General features: G+C 39.4%; 1 protein-coding gene across 10 annotated transcripts in view; it reads left to right on the top strand.

The window, feature by feature from the left end:
- LOC134224115 (bromodomain-containing protein DDB_G0280777) overlaps positions 1–23,286 on the top strand; it is a 379,875-nt gene that overhangs the window by 119,309 nt on the left and 237,280 nt on the right. For 7 of the 10 annotated variants that reach the window (XM_062703364.1, XM_062703363.1, XM_062703372.1 and 4 more), the window contains one exon: positions 10,373–11,542. The gene's annotated coding sequence lies outside the window, so the exon portion shown is untranslated. The remainder of the gene's footprint in view (positions 1–10,372; positions 11,543–23,286) is intronic. The other 3 variants (XM_062703367.1, XM_062703369.1, XM_062703368.1) reach the window with 3 other exon arrangements.

Below are 23,286 nucleotides of genomic sequence, written 5' to 3'. Positions count from 1 at the left end.
GAGTCCCATAGGCATTCTCGTAAATTCGAAATGTCCTGTTGGGGTGGAGAAAGCTGTTTTTGGAGCGTCTTTCGGATGAATAGCAACCTGATAAAATCCTGATTTCAAATCGATTGTTGAAAAGTATTTGCTATCACCAAGGCTATCTAAAATTTCGTCAATTACGGAATTGGGTATACAAAAGGTTTTGTGATAAGATTTAGAGCTCTGAAGTCTACTACAATGCGATATTTCTTATTGCCGTCTGTATCCAAGTCTTTCTTCGGAATACACAAGACTGGTGCATTCCATGGACTTTTACTCGGTCTAATGATCCCTTGCCGCTCCATTTCCTCTATCTCTTTATTGATTTGAATTTTGGTTTCTCTGGGAATCGATATTGTCGTTTGTTGATTGGAACATTAGTTGTAGTCTCGATCTCATGAACAGCCGCATTTGTTACTGTAAGGTGATCTCCTTGGAGACAAAAAAACATCTTGGTAATTAACCATAATTTGGGCCATTGTATTAAAATCATCTGTTTTCAAATGTTTCATTTCTAGTAATTTCATTAATTCACTTGTTCTAATATTTCCGTGCAATTGTTCATGAATGTTGTTTTCTACAAGGCTGCAATCCAGTTTTTGATCTAAATTTTCGAACCCATAAATTTCCTCGGATGGTTCATCTACCATAGCCTCTGATGTAAAAACTTCTCCCATTTTTCTGTTAAGTTTGGCAAGGTCGTCATTCACAATAGTATTCCCAAAGTATTCTTCTTCGTCTGTGTATATATCATCTGGATCTGGTTCCTCTGGTTCTTCTTCATCTTCATCAACATGTTTCTTTAAACTGTCTTGGTCTTCAATATCCCTTAAGACGTAGTCTACTATGTTCCATCGTATTCGATTATTTTCCATATATGGCTTCTTACCCTCTGCATTAGTTTTGAAAATTCCAATTTTAAAATTATCTTCAATGGCATGAACGTGTTTTTTGATAAAATTCGCTCCAATTATTGCTGGGACAGTCAGATTTTAACCACATAAAATTTTGTGGGAAATATTTTCTCTCCAATCTTCAAATGTATCCAAATAGATCCTATTGATAAAATCGAATTTTAGTCACTCCTTGAACTGTCATTTGATCTTTCGTATTTATGGATTTTGCCCTACTCTGATTGCTCTTTTGGCGCTGATTATATTCATTTGAGCCGCAGTGTCTAAAGGATATTTTGTTGATTCGTTTGGATTTTCGAGTGTGGCAAGTTCCAAACAGAATCGATGATCGTAGGTAAATTCTAATCTAATACCTTCATTTTTCATTTCGTTTAATTCCTGGTTTTCTTGAACCTTAAGCGAATAATTGTCTTCAAGTTGGTTGGTTTGTTCCTGTTTGTCATAATTATTTTCTGCAAAACAATTTAAATCCGTATGTTGTTTCCTATAAGTATCCTTAGGAAAATGACCTGTATCAATAGTTTGATTATTTGTTCGACATCCTTCGTCAATAATATGTTCAGCTTCTTTAAATGCAAAATCTTCGTTATCTGTTGTCTCTGTTTGACAAGCCATGTCACTAAATAATACGTAATTCCGATTACTTGTGTTTCCTTCACTGATTTTACCAGCTAATGAATTGACGCCATTTATTCCCCTCTTTGATTTATTTTTAGTAGTGTTCGCAATAATATCTGGTTTGCGCAAAATGATATACGCAAATTGCTGATCAATATATAATGTATGTTGCTTAAGAAATTCTGCTCCTATAATTCCCGGTACACATAATTCTTTTATTAAATGGAATTTAATTTTATATTGCGAATTCCCCATTATCACGTTTATTTCTACTGATCCTAATGTTAACGTTTGCGTTGAATTGAATCCAGTCATATTCAATTTGTCGGACAAATTTACTTCAGTTTGCCCCATATTAGCAGCTACGTCCCATCTCATTAAGTTACAACAAGCACCAGTATCTATCAAAACTTCATTTTACGATTGGGATTGCCCATTGCTTTGAGGGCCAATAAAATTGATTATCGCTCGTACGTATAATTGGCACCCTTTCATGTGCCGGAATGCAAATATTAAGCTTGTGCATACTTGTAGAGGAGTTTTCTTCCATCTTATTTGAACGTGAATTATTGGAATTTTCCTATAAACTTTAAATTTATTGTTATTATTATCCACATTATTATATTTAGCAATATTAGTGTTATAGCGTCTAATTGGTTTATTATCTATTTGTCGGGGTGTTCGGACGCAATATTCGAAACCCCATTGATCAGTTTTTTGTTTCGTGTTAGATGTAATCCTTTGAAAATATGCGTGTGAAAATCATTTTGACATTCTTCCCCATTCAAGTTTTTCTATGTCCCTCGTTAGAGATTTGATTAAGATTGTCTTCCATAGCCTTGTTCAATATTTCCACTCTTACGTTGATCTCTTCAATTTCATTTCTATCGTCCCACTCGTTTTTAACCAGATAAGTAACTCTGGAAATGATTTTTCGCTCTGGAATATTCCTGCATGGGCTAGATCCTTGTTTCGAAGTCCCCTAAGAAGTGTTTTCGCAAAGATGATAACCCAAACGGCCCTTCATTTTCTATCCATTTATACAATTCTTCTCCTCTCGCTTTATATTCATCAAACGATTCGTTTGGTTTCTGTAAAAGTGTTTCAATATCTTTCATGAGAGCACTAATGCTTTTCTGAAACTTAAATTCTCGTTGTAAATTAGCTTTCACTTCTGTCCAAGTAGGGGCAATTATATTCGAAATTCTTCGAAGAGCCTTACCTTTCAATTTCATCCATATAACATTCAAAAGCGGAGTTTGATCGTGTCCTTCTAACTGAGATGCAAATAATTCCAATTGTAAAATGAATGGTTCCAGCTCTTCTGGATTTCCATCATATACGGGTATACATTGGAGTGCTGTTATTTGTGAAAACTCCATTTTACCTTCCGTTTTGTACCGAACCAAAGTATTTAATCAAGAATCAATTAATTGTGACATTGAGGTGTTAAATTGAATAAACTTGTTTGTAAGAACACAAATCCTGCGAACACATATTGCTGGCAATTACTGTACTGCTGTTGCATACATTATTTCATTCAAATTAAAAGCTCCCGTACGTAGACGTGTAATCATATCCAATGCATTGCATTGGAAACGCGCCCATTACCGTGCGCCTATCTGCTCGTCCGCGGTTTGGACGACTAATTGCCGACGCATCAAAATGTACTCAGTCCGTTCGCGGGTCGTTCGTTCAGTTCGTTCGCGGGTCGTATTGAAAAAAGTGCCGAGAGAGTTACCGAAAAAGTGTATCATCCAGTGTCCAGTGTAGAACATCGTCGTGGAAGGTAAATATATAGTGGTAAAATAATTTATTTTAGGTGAACATATGTGAATGCCATGGGTATCTTAATTTTAGTTTTCACCGGAAAATCCATCAAGACGTCTTCGAGTTATGCGAAAACGAACAGAGACCGTTTAATCGTGGACAAATTCTAGTGCTTTACCGCAGTGTTTCCTGTTGTGCGGTTACCAAGTATCGGTGATAGGTGAGTATAACACCTCTGTATCGTGTAAATAATTTCACCTTTCAATTTTAGGACTTAATACCAACTTTTAATCGGATACTCTGGGCTTGTCATCTATTGAGTGTGAGTATTTAGTAGTAAATAATTTGTTGAGGATACTTGTATTATGGTATTTATAAATAAAAATGTTTTATTTAATATTACATTTAGCTTCGAAAAGCCCGAAATTCATGTACTCACCTATACCACATTTTTTTTTTACTGCTCCGATGCTCCAGGGAATTTAATTAATTTGTCCGAGTTTTTTGTTCATTATGACTGATTTTTTTTGTCCTTTTTCGCACATTTAAAGTTTTTATTCTGATGTGCACAATCATAGTTTTCTTCACTTTTTACACATTTTGGATGTGAATTTCATTTCACTAAGTTTTTTTTTTTTGAACTTTCTCACTTTGAAATTCAACCATTCTGTCTTCTCGATTTTTTTATAACTACTAGACAGTTCGAAACGGCGTTTCCATTGCCAAATTTTAGCGGTTACCGCTGTCACCAATTGCACGAGCCCGAGCGGTTAGTTTTCTGGAAAACAGTCATCACAATTTGAAAAATAAAACACTTGAACAATTCTGATGTGACTTGCTAACTCCAAGTCCAAAATCCGACTCTCTTCTTTATTTACAAAAACGTTATTTATAATTACTGGCTATTGTTTACAATTTTTCTCTCATTTTCAATAATGTTGCAGAATGTTGCATGCTACCTACATTTACTCTCATGTGACATTCTGTTCCGAGAGCATTCGTACTCTCTAAATAAACAATTATTTAACAATTGAGTCAGCTACTATTTCTAGGCCAGCTTATTCGCCAAGTTTTGCTTATACTTAAATATCCGTTGTTTATTTTCAACAGCGGTTGCTATTTGATAAACATAAATGGACAGGTTCCAACCTGTCCAATCTTTCCTTTTGTTCGTTTATATGACATACTTTAATAATAGAAGAAAAATGATGATTAATGCATGGCGCTTAGGGTCGCTACACTACATATATGCAATATGCATATAAAATTAATGCTTTCTAAGCTTGCCATTGCATGAATAGAATATGTACATTTGTACCTTGTGTCTGAAACAAAATCAGTTTACCCTGTATCGAGAATGTTTTTAATTTGTGAACATCCTAAACCGAAAGCTGGAACTGGACCCCAAATATTTTTTTTTTCAATTTGACCAAGTAATTAATCAATCGACCTCTTAGGGGCGCATCCCTCCTTTAACGGATGAGCACACTAATATTTCTGTTGCGGTACTATTTTTTTCATGTGGTGTTTTTTTATTCAACTAGTGTTTTTGTTTTTTGTAAATATTTTTCCGATGGGAAATAACCAGATCTTGAGGTCGAGACTATTTTGCGTCCTATTACGAACGCGTTCAACCTTCCCCAAATTTTTTTTCACACCCACCGTACAATGCACTAACCCCGATCCTCCGGAAGTTCCTTCAGGAATTCCTCTGGAAGTTGCTCTATGAATTCCTCCGGAAGTTCCTCCAGGAATTTCTCTGGAAGTTCCTCCGGGAAATCCTCTGGAAGTTTCTCCGGGCATTCCTCCAGAAGTTCCTCCAGGAATTCCTCTGGAAGCTCCTCTGTGAATTCCTCCGGACGTTTATCAGGGGATTCCTCCAGAAATTCTTCCGGGCATTCATACGGAAGTTCCTCCGAGCATTTCTCCGGAAATTCCTCCGGGCATTCATCCGGAAGTTCCTCCAGGAATTCCTCCAAGAATTCCTCCGGAAGTTCCTCCGAGAATTCTTCCAGAAGTTCCACCGGGAATTCCTCCGGAAGTTCCTCTAGGAATTCCTCCGAAAGTTCCTCCAGGAGTTCCTCCGGAAGTTCCTCCAGGAATTCCTCAGAAGTTCTTCCAGGTATTCCTCATGGAGGTTTCTCCAGTAATTCCTTCTGAGGTTCCTCCTGAGGAGGAACTTCCGGAGGAATTCCCGGAGGAATTCCTGGAGGAACTTCCGGGGGAAGTCCTGAAGGAACTTCCAGAGGAATTCCTGGAGGAACTTCCGGAGGAATTCCTGGAGGAATTTCTGGAGGAATTCCTGGAGGAATTTCCGGAGGAATTCCTGGAGGAACTTCCGGAGGAATTCCTGGAGGAACTTCCGGAGGAATTCCTGGAGGAACTTCCGGAGGAATTCCTGGAGGAACTTCCGGAGGAATTCCTGGAGGAACTTCCGGAGGAATTCCTGGAGGAACTTCGGAGGAATTCCTGGAGGAACTTCCGGAGGAATTCCTGGAGGAACTTCCGGAGGAATTCCTGGAGGAACTTCGGAGGAATTCCTGGAGGAACTTCCGGAGGAATTCCTGGAGGAACTTCCGGAGGAATTCCTGGAGGAACTTCCGGAGGAATTCCTGGAGGAACTTCCGGAGGAATTCCTGGAGGAACTTCCGGAGGAATTCCTGGAGGAACTTCCGGAGGAATTCCTGGAGGAACTTCCGGAGGAATTCCTGGAGGAACTTCCGGAGGAATTCCTGGAGGAACTTCCGGAGGAATTCCTGGAGGAACTTCCGGAGGAATTCCTGGAGGAACTTCCGGAGGAATTCCTGGAGGAACTTCCGGAGGAATTCCTGGAGGAACTTCCGGAGGAATTCCTGGAGGAACTTGCGGAGGAATTCCTGGAGGAACTTCCGGAGGAATTCCTGGAGGAACTTCCGGAGGAATTCCTGGAGGAACTTCCGGAGGAATTCCTGGAGGAACTTCCGGAGGAATTTTGAAAGGAACTTCCGGAGGAAATCCTGGAGGAACTTCGGAGTAATTCCTGGAGGAACTTCCGGAGGAATTCCTGGAGGAACTTCCGGAGGAATTCCTGGAGGAACTTCCGGAGGAATTCCTGGAGGAACTTCCGGAGGAATTTCTGGAGGAACTTCCGGAGGAATTCCTGGAGGAACTTCCCGAGGAATTCCTGGAGGAACTTCCGGAGGAATTCCTGGAGGAACTTCCGGAGGAATTCCTGGAGGAACTTCCGGAGGAATTCCTGGAGGAACTTCCGGAGGAATTCCTGGAGGAACTTCCGGAGGAATTCCTGGAGGAACTTCCGGAGGAATTCCTGGAGGAACTTCCGGAGGAATTCCCGTAGGAATTCCCGGAGGAATTCCCGGAGGAACTTTCGGAGAAATTCCTGGAGGAACTTCTTAGGAATTCCAGGAGAAACTTCCGAAGGAATTCCAGGAGAAACTTCCGGAGGAACTTCCGGAGGAATTCCTGGAGGAACTTTCGAAGTAATTCCTGGAGGAACTTCCGAAGGAGGAACTTCCGGAGGAACTTCCGGAGGAACTTCGAAGGAATTCCTGGAGAAACTTCCAGAGGAACTTCTAGAGAAATTCCTGGAGGAACTTACTTCACGGGTAGATCAAACAACCCAAATTTTGAGTTGTTTTTGATCTGGCATCTCTTTCATTCCATTTTTTGATATCAAAAACAGAGAAAGAAAACCACCCAACGATAGCAGTTCGATGGGGGAAGCCAACGCTAGGTTAAATGGGTTGAACTCAAATTTACTACCACGCGCTTTTTTAACGGAAAACCCTTCCCTCAGACCTTAATACGAACGCGTCCAATCTTGCCGTTTGGGCGAAATGATCGTTTGGCAGAAAGGGTCATTTGGGCGAAATGGACAATAGGCCGAAAGTGTCGTTCGGTTGAATTGATAATTTTGCCGGAAAAGTCGTTTGTCCGAATGGTTATCTAGCAGGAAAAACATTTTCGGGTCAAATGGCTCTTTGTGTCAAAAGACCATTTCTACCAAATTGAATTTTTGTCCAAATGACCAGTTAGGGCAAACAATTATTTGGGCCAAATTACCAGTTTGGTTGAATGTATCTTTCGGTTGTATGTCGCTTTCGGCCAAATAACATTTTCAACCAAACCATCTAATAACCGTGTCTGACAAAATTTGTTCGGCTTTCCGTCGAATGACCACAAGACTGGAAGGTGTTTGGACGAATTTATCATATGGTCGTTACACATCTGGCTGAAAACGTCGTTTAGCCAAAATGGACCGTCGTAATCTAAAATTTGTCCCGTTTTTTCATTGATTGTATATTTTAGGCAGGAATCTAAAACCAAATACAAAAAAAGTGGACTAAACCCATAAAAAAGGATGAGATGTTATGTTATTAGTGTTGCTTTTAATGCTATCTATGTCGTTATGTATTTTGCATGGATCAACTTTTCTAAATGGTTTTAATAGTTAATGACAACAGGTCACAACGGGAGATTTTTTTCATTTTCATCATTGCAATGAATTGTTTTCTGCGTATTTCGAAGGCATTAAAATATGGTCAATTTTATCAGTGGATTGAACGAAACGGTTACTTGGTAGGAAAGTATATCAAAGTATATAAGGAAATATTTGAATATCTGATCACGCCTCAACGTCAGTAAAATGAAGCGCAAGTACAGACATTCTAATTTCTAGATTAAGTTCATTTAAGAATTTTTTCTTGCGAAGAAGGTAGGGTGGGTGTACCAATCGTCGTCATAGTGAATAACATCTATTTTTAAAAATATAAATAAAAGGCATGTATGTGGTGTATGTCAAGCGAAAGGTTTCTCTTTCTGCTTCTTTGAACAAATGTTAAAACCGCATTAAAATTCGTGAAAGTACCTAAAATTGTTTAATCCGTAATAGGAACGCATGTACCATTGTACCAGTTGTGGCACTATTCTAATTTTGGTTCCTATTATGCCAATCCCATTGCTTTCTTATGGGATTGGCCGTAATGGGACCACTAGTGCGACAACTGGTGCAAAGGACGACAAAAATAAGGCAAAATCATTCTTTACAATTGTGTTTTGTTTGATTTGAAGGAGATTAAAGGTGTTATCGTGTCATATGAATTTGATTCACATATCAGAATATATATATACATCACTTGGTGTATAATGCACTAGTGCGACAACTGGTGCTATAGCCGCGACCGTTACATCTACCCTAATTCTAATTTTTCAATCTGTTTTACAACATATTTGTTAATAGTTTGATTCTTTTCGACACATTAAGAATTATTCTTCTTCTTCTTCTTCGTTGGCATTACATCCCCCACTGGGATATTGCCGCCTCGCAGCTTAGTGTTCATTAAGCACTTCCACAGTTATTAACTGCGAGGTTTCTAAGCCAAGTTACCATTCCTGCATTCGTATATCATGAGGCTAACACGATGATACCTTTATGCCCAGGGAAGTCGAGACAATTTCCAATCCGAAAATTGCCTAGACCGGCACCGGGAATCGAACCCAGCCACACTCAGCATGGTCTTGCTTTGTAGCCGCGCGTCTTACCGCACGGCTAAGGAGGGCCGGAGAGGAGAATTATTCAGTCTTTCTGAATATTTCGAAATCTTCCATTGTAGAAAAACGACGACATTAAAAAAAACTGCTAAACAAAATCGAGTTTTAGGCACTTTCAAACCGAGGATAAATTTGTTCGGATTTCGGTCCTCATGTACTTGAAGGCTAGTTTACAGATCAGGAGTTTATCTGCAAATTTCGATTCCATATATGTGGGCAATACAATTAAAATACAATCGGGCAGAAATCTTTGAGAATCCTAGCTATGAATCAGCCTATGAATTAGCCAGTATTTGTTTTACTTTACGTGACGAAATTTCATGAGGCGGTTTTTGGAAGCACATGGGAAAAATCAATTAACAAGATTCCCGAGGTGTAAGACTACTTTTAGCGTCATTTAAATCAATTTCGATAAAAAAGGACTGCGAATTGATTGGATTTGACATTTGTTCACATGCGCCAACAATATTCATGGAAATAATTAAAATTACATTTTATTAATGATCTTTCTTTGTTGAGATTCTTATTATTCTTATCCACAGATTTTCCCTCACTTATATTCATGAAAAAAGCTTTTAGCACGGGAAATCAAAAATCCCACCCTGCTCTTTTCGAATTTATCTTTTGAAATTTTTTTCCTCAATTTTTTTTATCTCTCTAATGCCCAGACCGGCTTTATGCAGGGTACTTCCACTTTTTATTGTTGTTTTCAATTGTTCAGGATTGGAATAGTGTTTGATATTGGTCAATAATTAAATCCCTAATGCATGTTTAAAAGTCAATTAAAATAAAATTTCAAATTTCCACGATTTTTTAAAATAAAAAAATGCGTAATTTTTTGCTCCTTTGTGTTTTTGTCCGCGCCTCTTAGAAGAGTGAAATGTTATTAGTTAAGTATTTTTCCACAACTAACTTAATACATTAGAAAGCTATGGTCAGTCAATTATTATTAATATCTTTGTTTGCTCCGTAGAAGCGGATAATTTTCAGACACCATGTACAGTACAGCCCAATCTCACCCCCATTTGGCCTATTTTTTTCTTTATTAAAGAGGCTTTCAGCTCTTGGCTGGTTCACCTCTGGATTTGGCCTAATACCGATGACGGTATTCTTAAAAACATGTCCATTTGCGAACTCACAGGCAATTCATTATCAACTTTTTGGACTTTTAAATTACACAACGATTGCGTAAATTGCGTTAAAAAGCTATATATTAAAATATTGCCTTAAAGGGAGAAGAACTATACCATGGAATCCAGCTAGTCAGTATGATGGCGCAATACACAGCAGAGATGGATAAAACACAGATTCTTTCAAACTACGCCGGTCATCAGTGATTCACACTAAAGAACCTCTTCGACCACTGAACGTATCGCAACTAAACCTCATATTTTTGTACAAATAAGATCGGTTACCCACATATTGCCTATCATTCCGTTTTCCACAAAATAAAACAAAACCCTAATTCAATTTTCTACTTTCTTTTCCAATTCCAGAATCCACATGATCAGCTCGACAGTCCGTGAAATCCATCATCTTGCAATCAAATCCATATTTTCATCCGTATAGAAAAGAAATTTTGTGTTTTCGCGACAGCCACCAGTGACCGGAAAATCACTATCTTCAGCGACCACCTTTTTGCGAGAGAAAAAAAACAAATAAATAATCGCTACCGACAACCAAGAGCCATTTTTGCACAACGCCAACAGCGGCTACCACTTAACTCATTATGAAAAGTGAATCACTTTTCATCGGTTAGCTGCTAACCTATATTTGAAACGCAGCGCAAAGAAAGAAATCCGCACGAGTCAGGCGGTAGTCATCGCGCGCCGCGATTTGGTTTTTGTTAACATCGTCATCGTCGTCGTCTTTCACCGCGGTCGGCGGCGGTGCGCCGTGTCGGGCTGTTGCTAAAAGATGTCGAAAAGAGGCATTTGAGTGAAACTAAAATCGGCTGCGATTATTATTATATTTCGTTCGTTTCGGTTTTTGCGGTACCGCGGTCGTGGGCAGGTTTTACTGCGAACTTCCCAAGCCGGCATCACCGCCGGTGCGTGTCCGCGCTTCCACAAATTAGAAGAAAACCGGAAAGACGCAAACTTCGATTTCTCGCGCGCCGCGCCGCTCTGCGTAATTCACTTAGCGAGAGCTGAAGAACGTTTCCGCTGCTTGTGTGGTTCTGTTGATGTAAATAGTTAACTTGATATCAAATATAGTGCGGTATTCTTCCTATCGATCTATGCTTAAATTTTGAAATGTCTATCGTGTGATATTTAAAGATCATGTTTCATTTAATGCTTAAGTTTCGTGATGGCGTACGACAAGCGTGACGAAGACAACTGTTGAGTTTTGTTACAATTCTTCCCATGTGTAGATCCCCGCCTGCATAGGAACTATCAGAAAAAATTGGAAAAATTGTGACTAAAAAGCAGCAACCATGAGAAAATCTGCACTGAATAATAGCATGTGAGAGGAAGATCGGAGCTTTTTTACAGTGTCGTATGATTTTAAATGTACCACGAAGAATAATCCCATGATTGGTGACAAACGCAGACTGGTGTGATTAAACAAGCCACCCGACAGGTCTTTGGAGGAAAATAAGAAGCGCGAAAGTTTTGATACAAAAAGAAGATTGGCAGGAGAAAAGATCCGGAGCTTTAATCAAGGTAAGTTTCAAGATTGCCTTTTAATTAGTGAATGCTAAACATACGGTATTTCAATGTAGGTCTACAGAGCTACGTACATATGAGTGATGATTTGAATGTTCAGCTGTTCCAGCTAAAAAATAATGCTTCGCTTCGGTCGCTACTTTTTATTCACAGCAGGGTAAAATAACTGATTCCAAAATATATCATCAATACATTTTTTTGCACTAATTGGATGTGTTTTCATCTCAAATATCCATCCATCAAATTTAACGAATTCAACGTTAATTGGTAACATAGCATGTTGAGCCTCCTGTTGATGTTTAGGCAAAAAAAATCAAATTAAAAGCTAATATGAATAAAGCTCTGCCTGAAACCAACTGTTTTGTAATTTTGCTAATCTTGTACTGCTTTGCTCACGATAAACTTATATACGCTTTAATTTTCGTCCATGTGCCAGATGCATACCCGTTCTATCTATCTCTGCGTTCAAGCCTAATTAACTTTTTGTGTACGGCCGTATCGTGCCCATCAACGCCGCAGCCTCAGCAATGCCTTGGTGTGAAACAGCAGGTACAAGCAATGTTAATTTCCCGTTTTGACCAACAATGCCGTCCGAGTGAGGTAGAATATGGCACCACGCCAAAGCAAATCTACTCTTAGAACGTAAAAAATGACGTGATTTTCCTCTTTCGCTTTGTTCTTGGATGGTAATTTTGCCTTCTAAAAATCGTATGAGAATGTAGAAATTGTGGGTGATAATTGGCGGTTCGTATCACTAATTCATTTGTTGATATGTATTGGCATTAAAGAGTATGATGAATTACTTGACAAAGAAGGACAAGATTATTCCAATTATTTCCATTCACCCAAACTTGCATTTACTAATCGATTGTTGATGTGAGAGAATGAATGAAGGTCGTGCGTCAACAAACTGAAATTTCTGCTGGCAAAGGTAAAAGTGACTCAGACGATTGGGGACCAGACAAGCCTCAAAGTTGCCACCTGCCGTTTTGTGAGCAGAAAGTCATCCCACACAGGTTGAGGACCAGTGCACTTACGACCCAAGTGAGCAATAACACAAACAGCAACAGCGTCAACGAGAAAAAATAGTCCCAATACACACCCTTATTCTATTACAACCTTCGAAACTTCAGGATAATTTTCCATGGAAATTAAGAAGAATTTTCTGTGGAATCCCAAAATAATTTTTCGTAGACTTTTGGAAGAATTTGCATTACAAGTTAAAAGAAATTTCAGCGAAAATTCTAAATAATTTAAAATTTTTCGGTCTAAAATTTTTAGAATATATTTTTTTAAATTTTACCCAAATTCGGTTTTGGAATGATCCTGTAGTCTTTTTTTGGGGAATTAGAGCATCCCCCACTGAGACATTGCCGCCTCGCTGCTTAGTGTTCATTCAGCAATTCCACAGTTATTAACCGCGAGGTTTCTAAACTAAGGTACGATTTTTGAATTCATATATAATGAGGCTAACACGATGATACTTTTATGCCCAGGGAAGTCGAGACAATTTCCAGTCCGAAAATTATCTAGACCGGCACCGGGAATCGAACCCAGCCACCCTCAGCATGGTCTTGCTTTATAGAAGCGCGTCTTACCGCTAGGCTAAGGAGGGCCTCACGACACGTTACCAACCTGGAATGATGTGGTATATAAAACCAATCACTTTTCCTGGAGTAGACAAAATCTCTCTGGGCTGTATACAGCCGCTATCGAGAAATTTCGACCTGCGTCTATATAATGCACTACAACTACAAAGCAGATGTTTCAATGTGTAACCCGCCATTTTAGGGTTACAATTAAAACCCCTTGGTTCTTGGGCCAATTTAGTTCAGACCCCAAAAAAAAATGTAAATATATGTCTATGTGTTCGTTTACTAATTTATTATTAAATGTCTATGTATAAAATAAATGTCTGTGGTCCATATTTATATGTTTGACGGATGTTTATTCTGTACATAGTAGTTATAGGGTGTATGCAAACAATTATTATACATAAAAGATGACGTTTGTGTCCAATTTTGTTATTTCATTGTTAATTGTTTGTTTACCTCCTGGTTGGTGTTGAAAGAAATATATATTTATTTACATTATTTAGCTGATTATTTTTATTATTTATTTTCAATATTTATTTACATTATTTATCAGATTACTTATTTAAATTATTTGAAAAATATTTATTTACACTGTTTCTAAGAAGCTTTTCTATACTATTTATAAAATTATCTATTTACAATCAAATGTTCACTAAAATACATAATAAATTATCCCTTAAACCAAAAAGAAAAAGAAACAAGCACTTAGGGTATTTGTGTAAAGATTATGCATGCAATCTAGTACTACTTTTGAATTATTTAAATTTGAAATCCTAAATATAACACCAACCAAAACCCCTCAACTTCTACTAACAAAATATCACCGAGAAACGCAGCGATTCTTCACCGGAATAACGAAACGGAAGGCAATGGGCGTTATTTTTGGGACTAGAAAAAAATATAAAAGACCATAGAACGATAGAGTTGGTCTCTTATTTTGTGCTGGTCCAGAGGAGTGAAGAAATGTGACACCGCGAATTTGCCCGTCCTCTTGCATTTCGCAGTTCCGTGAAAAGGTGTAATTTAAAACCTAACTTAAAACTTGAAAAGTTGTGTAAAACTTCCTAACTACGGTCATATAATAGCTAGAACACCACAAGTCAGAAAAATACATTTCTCGTAGTGAAGTGAGGTACGGACCTATTCATGGCTGCACCATAAACGGTCAGAAGAAAAGAACAGACACCATGTGACATGACAAAAGCTACATTCTGATCGCGTTAAGCCATTTGGGTCAATTTTTCGTACCAAGTGATATCCGAGCGAGTGTGTGGTGCGAACGATAGAACAGTGGATTCCAAAAAGTAGTGGTCCGAGCTGACGAGCGAAACGGTGCTGTGTTGAAGAATTTTAGAAGCACTTTGTGAAATGTGGTGTTGAGAAAAGACTATTACCGTCAGCTCTGGTGTCTCTCGCTCGGATAGGACCACATTGAATAGTGCGCGCGCGAGTTTGAACCACTCCCTGGACCCCGGAACATTGGCCAATCGTTAAACTCGGCCACAGTGTCACATGTGATTCCCGCGCCAATAACGGGAACGAAGAATCAAGTGCCCCCTTGACACTACCCAGCTTTGTCAAGCCCCTGTCCATCGAAGAAAGTGTCCCTTGCAGCGCCACCGTCATCGTTGTCCAACCCTATCACCAACTGCTGATGTCGACCAACATGTGATCATCGATCGGCCGCAACGAAAGAGTATGTACCTACATTGTGATAAATAAAACCATGGTTGCAATCTATAAGTGTAGTTATCCCCACACGCTAAAAACTAGTTAAAGAAAATAATATAAATAAAATTAGCTGAAAGTTTGATTACCCCAATAAATTATATTCATGCCTGTTATTTGTCTGAACTAAATTGCGTAGTCTTAATTTATTTAGAATATTACATTATTTTCCATATTAGGTTTTTGCTTGTTTCCTCCTCCAAATTGTATATAATTTGCCCAAATAACCACGCGGGAAGATAGTCCACCAAGCTTTACCCGGAACCCAATATTCTTTAAACGACCCTGTAAAACACAAATAACTATCATCGTAAAGAGGCTGTTGTAGAGCCCACCCCAAGTGGACACCGTGGCTAGACCAGTGTCCAGGGGGGTAGCCAGGGGTCCATCTGACCCTTGCGGACAGTAAGATAGTTTCAAATGTTTCGCTTTCAATATTACAAAAACGACAGATATCATTCTGAACTTGTCCAATGCTATTCAAATGATATCTGCACGGACAGTGCCCAATTACTAGACCAGTATATGTACAAAAAGCTCGCTTGTTCAGCTCTAAGAGCTTTTCAGTGGCAATTGCATTTGGGGTAACAAATCTTTTTGCCTGGTAGCACTTTCTGGCCAATTGATAAGCATATGCGGTATTTCGAAAAATTTCGTTTCAGGTGGTTTGAAACGAAATTCCGCGGAATTTCGCGGAATTTGAGCATGGCGAAATCTGATATATCGATTTCGTTTCGTTTCGTAAAATTACAAAAATTTCGCAAGAAAAACTAGCTTCTAACGAAATTTAACGGAATTCCGCGGAATTTCGAAACAAATTTAAACTAATCCATACTTTATATTAAAAAAAAATGAACAAAATCGTCAAGTTGTTTCCAAAACTACAAGTTATACAAATTTTTCTATTAACGCTTACTAACCCCATTCTTAGTCGACAAATACGTAAGTAGTTTTCTTCTATAAAACGTCTTCAGTGTTTCCATGATTAAAATTTTGTGATATTTTTTTTACTATTTGCACAATATGAACGCGGAATCGATCCTGTTGCTGCTGGTCATGGGACGGCAGCTAGTCCGGGAGAACGCGAAGTGATAAAAATCTACCTCACGCCTCACGTAGCAGAACTTTGTTTAATCAGTGTGCAATCGATCGTGTTGATGCTGATCACGCCAGCTAGTGTGGGAGAACGCGAAGCGATAAAACTTATGTCCAGCGTGTGTAATGCTCACTCAATCTCAGGAGCACAGGATGCTTCCTCACGAAAACTTTCGGGGATAAATCACTTTTTGGGAAAGAAAAACAGTCTGGAGAGTGATAACCATTTTTCGCTCACTTTGATTGCCGTCGGAAATTGGTTTACTCGTTTTCTTTCATATCCGAGCATTTTCGGTGCCATCAGCAATGCAAACGGTAGTAGCCTTTGTGGAACAAATAACCTGGTACCTACATGCAGATTGAGAGAGAGAGGTTAAAGTGATGAAACGAAAAAGTAGTTTAATCCAATTGGCACGATTTTCGTTTATCCTCCAAGGCTAGCTCCAGAGAAAAGATTGGTGGGTGAATGATGTTCCTCACTATAAACAACGAAAATAGATTCTCCCTGGGCCCGAAAAACGCAACGAAAAGAAAAGTCGGAACCCTGCTAATGTCTGCATCAAAGAGCACAAAATTATTTAGTGCGGAATCGATCGTGTTGTAGAAGATTATTGAACGAAGCACATTGATCTTGCGTTGGATTGATTTGAAACACAGTTTTCATCTCCTTGATTTCAAAATTACTTCGTTTGTAATAAATATTTTGTCGCTTACCAAGGGGTTTCACATGAATTACCTCTTCGTCTAACCAACGATTCCTTTTCCGTAGCGCTCACGGAGATGCAGAGCATACCTCAGTCTCTTAAAACAATGAGTGTTTCACTAATTTTCCTCTCCTAATATTAAATTGACTATAAGCACCGTTATTCACCAGCATCGTTATTGTTCATAACTTTTTTGTATCCCAAGAATATTATTTAATTGGTGAACTATTCATATTTGCTGTTTCTCGGCCAATCATGATTAGCAACTACGACGTGTACAGTTAAGAAACGTTATCGAGCTCTTCTTCGACTATTTGCATTGCAGATTTGTGGGCATTTCTAGATCTACGCATGGAATTTGCAAAAAAAAATCCAGAACGGGTTGAAAGATCATTAAAATTGCTGAAAATTCTTTACTTATGATTGCTTTCAGCACATATTGACCATAACAGCTGTTCTCATCTGCCAAGGACACACACACAATAGCTCAGTTCTTCGAGCTGATTGTATCAGTCTGTGATATTCAATACATAGCTATGTGCATTTTAGAAAGGTGCACATGATTCTTCTAGTGAGCAAATGTATGCTATATATGTAGACGAGGAATAAGAAGGAATAAATTTTGGCAGACACACCCTTTTCAAATGTTGATCTAGTAATATAAATTCTATATCTGCGTATACGCCTGGCAGATGTGGATACATAGTTAAGTATCCTACTGAATAAAAAAATAAATCTAAGCATTCGTTTTCAAATTTTGGTCGCAAAACAGTTATTCGACTTTGAAAAAGTGAAATCAGAATTGCGTACACAATGTAAAACCAATTCAATAAAAATTCTGCGGAAAAAAATCAAAATTTCGTTTCGTTTCGAAAAATTTCGAATTAAATGAACCTTCATTTCGTATCGTTTCGAAGTCTCGAAAGAAATCTATATTTCGTTTCGTTTCGATCCGAATCAACATAGACATTTTAAATTTCGTTTCGTTTCGTTTCGTTAGGAAAAAGTATGTTATCGCATACCCTTACCAATTGGATGGCAAATTGGTTATTACCCGTTGTGATTCCCAGTTTTTAAGTTCTATTTTAATTGCACTATTTGATACACCACAAAATGGTTCAGGGCCAACAAACTGCAAGTTGGAACTCTGCTTTGCGAGACGGTCTGCTTTTTCTTTCCCTTCAATACCACAGTGTCCAGGAACCAAATACAAACATACAGAGTTTAGTTGACACAGTAGCCGCAAGGAGAGAATACATTCCCAGACGATTCTTAATGTGCATTTAAAGGAACTCAATGCTTTTAGTGCAGCTTGGCTATCAGAAAAAGTGCAAATAGTTGCATGTCGATATTTTCTTCTCAAGCAAACATCTACACACTCTATAATTGCAAAAATTTCTGCTTGGAATACAATAGGCCAGTGACCCATCCTGTAGCCTTAGTTTAAACTCTCAAATGACCCTACTACTATCTAAGTCTGTCACCACGCTGACTGAAATAGATACTTCATTTTCCGAAATTCTTCCACAAATTCCTTCGTTAATTCCACCAGCGCCTCCTGGAATTTTTCCGGAAGTTGATTCAGGAATTCCTCCGGAAGTTCCTTCAGAAGTTCCTCTCGAAGTTTCTCCAGAAGTTCCTCCGGAAGTTCCTTCAGGAATTACTCCAGAAGTTCCTCCTGGAGTTCCTCCAGGAATTCCTCCGGAAGTTTCTCCGGAAGTTCCTTCAGGAATTCCTCCGGAAGTTCCTTCAGGAATTCCTCCGGAAGTTTCTCCTCTGGAAAATTCCTGCAGGAATTTCTCCAGAAGCTCAAAAAATTCCTCCGGAAGTTTCTCCCGGAATTCCTTTGGAAGTTTCTCCACGATTTCCTCCGAAGCTTCTCAAAGAATTCCTCAGATCTATCCTCCAGGAATTCCTACGGAAATTCCTCCAGCAATTACTCCGGAAGTTCCTTCAGGAATTCCTCCGAAGTTCCTCCAGGAATTCCTCCGGAAGTTCCTCCAGGAATTCCTCCGGAAGTTCCTCCAGGAATTCCTCCGGAAGTTCCTCCAGGAATTCCTCCGGAAGTTCCTCCAGGAATTCCTCCGGAAGTTCCTCCAGGAATTCCTCCGTAAGTTCCTCCAGGAATTCCTCCGGAAGTTCCTCCAGGAATTCCTCCGGAAGTTCCTCCAGGAATTCCTCCGGAAGTTCCTCCAGGAATTCCTCCGGAAGTTCCTCCAGGAATTCCTCCGGAAGTTCCTGCCAGGAATTCCTCCGGAAGTTCCTCCAGGAATTCCTCCGGAAGTTTCTCCAGGAATTCCTCCGGAAGTTCCTCCAGGAATTCCTCCGGAAGTTCCTCCAGGAATTCCTCCGGAAGTTCCTCCAGGAATTCCTCCGGAAGTTCCTCCAGGAATTCCTCCGGAAGTTCCTCCAGGAATTCCTCCGGAAGTTCCTCCAGGAATTCCTCCGGAAAATCCTCCAGGGATTCCTCCGGAAGTTCCTCCACGGATGTTCCTCCAGGAATTCCTCCGGAAGTTCCTCCAGGAATTTCTCCGGAAGTTCCTCCAGGAATTCCTCCGGAAGTTCCTCCAGGAATTCCTCCGGAAGTTCCTCCAGGAACTCCTCCGGAAGTTCCTCCAGGAATTCCTCCGGAAGTTCCTCCAGGAATTCCTCCGGAAGTTCCTCCAGGAATTCCTCCGGAAGTTCCTCCAGGAATTCCTCCGGAAGTTCCTCCAGGAATTCCTCCGGAAGTTCCTCCAGGAATTCCTCCGGAAGTTCCTCCAGGAATTCCTCCGGAAGTTCCTCCAGGAATTCCTCCAGAAGTTCCTCCAGGAATTCCTCCGGAAGTTCCTCCAGGAATTCCTCCGGAAGTTCCTCCAGGAATTCCTCCGGAAGTTCCTCCAGGAATTCCTCCGGAAGTTCCTCCAGGAATTCCTCCGGAAGTTCTTCCAGGAATTCCTCCGGAAGTTCTTCCAGGAATTCCTCCGGAAGTTCCTCCAGGAATTCCTCCGGAAGTTCCTCCAGGAATTCCTCCGGAAGTTTCTCCAGGAATTGCTCCGGAAGTTCCTCCAGGAATTCCTCCGGAAGTTCCTCCAGGAATTCCTCCGGAAGCTCCTCCAGGAATTCCTCCGGAAGTTCCTCCAGGAATTCCTCCGGAAGTTCGTCCAGGAATTCCTCCGGAAGTTCGTCCGGGAATTCCTCTGGAAGTTCCTCCAGGAATTCCTCCGGAAGTTCCTCCAGGAATTCCTCCGGAAGTTCCTCCAGGAATTCCTCCGGAAAGTCAGTAATTCCGACGGAAGTTCCTCTAGGAATTCCTCAAGAAGTTCATCTAGGAATTCTTCCAGGGGTTCGTCAAGGGGTTCCTCCGGAAGTTCGTCCAGGATTACGCTACCGCATGGACTGCGCATCCGGCGACTGACGAGGGTTTGATGGAGGGGCTGGGAATCGAACCCATGACCAGACCATTCGCTTATAAGGCGAACGTGTAGGCAACTACGCTACGGGACCCCCACCGGCTTGTAACTTGTAGCTAATATTATTAGTCTGATTACAGGGCCCTGATTTGAAACTCAGAAGATATTTTTTTTATAATTTCGTGAATGAATTTCGTGTGGATTTCCCGATGGGCTTGCAGGAGAAATTTTCGATGGAATTCCTAAAAGAGTTTCTGTGGAAATTCATGAAGTAGACGTATGAGCTCATAAAGAATTAAAAAAAAAAGATTGCCAAAATTTTCAAATAGTTTTTGAATGAAGTTCTTAAATATTCTAGTACGTACTGCCGATGAAGTTCTAGGAGTAAGCATATGCGGTATTTCGAAAAATTTTGTTTCAAGTGGTTCAAAACGAAATTCCGCGGAATTTTGCGGAATTTGAGCATGACGAAATCTTATTTCTTTATTTCGTTTCTCTGGATTGGCAATCCTACGCCTTTGCTCGCATAGAGTTGAGATGCTTACTACATAACCTCGGTCTGAGTCGACGAATACGTACCGTAATCCGGGGGAACATTGATCATTTTTTAATTGTTTTGTAAATATTTCCCCGTAAGTGAAATCATAGCTTTTTTCATATTTTTAAAACGAGTACTGCTACATGTAGAACGTATAAGGCTGTTGTTCTTGATTATTTGATAATTTTAAACTTGTTTTAAAAATATTTTTTGTCGAGTTTTTTGATTTTCCAATTTAAAACAAATGTCACCTTCTGAAGACTCTTGAGGCTTTTCAAAACGCGTGTTTTGCTATAAGAATATCGTCTGTATCCTTTTCCATTGTCGAGTTATATCAATTTACTTGAAAATACATGATTTTAGTAAAACTGGTAGAACTTGAGATAAAAAAATATAAATCACCATTTTTTTTTACATAATATAGAATATGAATAGCTCTTTCAAATGACGTGTGAACATATTTTTTGGTCTGCCCAAACCAAAGATATCAAGTTTTGAAATAAATGTAATTTTCACAGAAAAACGATTATAACTTTTGATCGGAAAAGATATTGAGCATATTTACCCACCGAAAGTTGTATTTTTTTTGGACTCTTAAAGTCACTTTTTTGAGAAATCTAAAACAAAAAAAGTAGATCAAAAATACTGTTTTTTGAACAGCCTAATGTAATTAGGTAAAATTGCTCTAAATCAGCCAACTTAATGGATACAGAAAAAGATTTTTTAGCAACATTTATTGGAATAAGCTGCGCTACAACTTTGTAGAACATAACATGCCAGTATTCCGAAAAATAAAAAAAAATATCTTATTTTTTTATATGATGGGCCACCCTATTTTTTGGTAGCACCATAATGATGGCCTTACTATTTCGAACAATTTTGTAGAACAACAGTTTTTTTAAATATAGTTTTGGCGTAAAATGCATCTTTCCGCGTAAAACTGTATCCTGGATCATAGTGCAATGGTTTATAAACGGGAACGAAGCGATTTATCACAGACTACTTCTTCTCTTATTATAACTCTATTTATCGCTAAACAGTTATTTGACTTTGAAAAGTGAAATTGAAATTCCGTACATAATATAAAACCAATTTAATAAAAATTCCGCGGAAAACAAATAAAGTTTCGTTTCGTTTCGGAAAATTTGGAATTAAATGGACCCTGATTTCGTATCGTTTCGAAGACTCGAAAGTAAATCTATATTTCGTTTCGTTTCGTATCGAATCAATAAAGACATTTTAAATTTCGTTTCGTTTCGTTGCGTTAGGAAAAAGTGTGTTATCGCATACCCTTAACTAGGAGCAATTCCTCTGATTCCTGAAGAACAATTCCTTTATTTTTCATACGGCTGCGCTCCGATTTATTTTTCCAGGCGGTGGTGGCGTGAGAAAATTGTCGGCGGCGGCGGCGTGGCGTGGCGGCGCACAGGTCTAATAAGCAGGGGGTCGTGGGTTCAATTCCAGGCTCGTCCCTTTCCTGCTTTGCATTTCAATTTTAGTTCTTTCTGTGTTTCACGTGCTACCAAAACGATTCGTACTGTTGTAACCTTCCACACTAACAATTCCAAAACCTCCCGTGGCACCTATGAGAGGTCGTAGAATTCCTCAGCATTCACAAGGACCTGGCCAGGATAGATCTGGACTATTGGAGAGTGCTTTGCTACCATCTAAGAGATAGCCCCAAATCAATATCTGTGGTAACGTGATGAAAGTAATGCTACTCTCATACAATAGTCCAGGCTTGTACCACCTATGAATTTGTGCGGCGGAGACGAGCCAGCCTCGGGCTGAAAGTCTCCTTAATAAAGATACAAAAAAAAATTGTGCGAATTGCTCAATACTAACACTAAAGCTAATGTATTTGAATTTGCCAAAAAATGGCCGTAGCCTAATTACGTAAGGTCTACATTACGTAATAGGTTGGTGTACGCCCTTCAAGGTTTGTCACAATAAGCTGATACACCAAAGGGGTCGTTCAATAATGATGTCTCAGGTTAGAGGGGGGGGGGGGCTGAAACTTTGTGACAATACATATACTAGGTATACAAAAAAGCGTGAGAGGGGGGAGGGGGGGGGTCTTGAAATCCCAAAAAGTAATGGACGTCATACTTGAATCTCCCCAAAGCACAAATGGTTGGGGTTCAGCCAAACCGCACCAACCAGCTTTTTGTCTAACTTACAATGCTCGTTCGTTCAAAAAAATAACAAAAAACATTTCATATCAAATCATGCGTACATTTGTTGTAGGATATCCTTAGTTATGGGGTTGAGGGATATACGATACGATTTGCGGTCAATTAAGGTGGTTATACAACAAAGCCACAAATTGGTCATCTTGGAAACTACGTGCTTTTTTAGTGATTTTTCAAGATCACAAATTGAGAGAACCACAACGCCCATGGGGATGAAACATTCGTAGATCGTTTCCTTACTCATGCTAAACAATCGACTTTAATTTCAGCATTGTACGACAATTATTACGCTAGATTTGAATATTTGATAATAGGAGTGGAAACTCGTGTGGTGAATTTAAAATTCACCACATGGCTTGATTGTATAATTTCACTAAACGAAAGCTTGGGCAGAAAAATGAGTAATTTTTTATTGGCGCTTGGTGTGATTTGGCATAACCCCGACCAAATGTACCATGCGTCTCCACATGCTCGTATGCTTATTTGAATCAATGGTA

This window comes from Armigeres subalbatus, chromosome 3 (assembly GCF_024139115.2).
Source record: "Armigeres subalbatus isolate Guangzhou_Male chromosome 3, GZ_Asu_2, whole genome shotgun sequence".
Classification (NCBI taxonomy): Eukaryota; Metazoa; Arthropoda; class Insecta; order Diptera; family Culicidae; genus Armigeres; species Armigeres subalbatus.
Note: the sequence above shows the minus strand (reverse complement) of the source record. Positions and strands in the feature narration are given on the sequence as shown.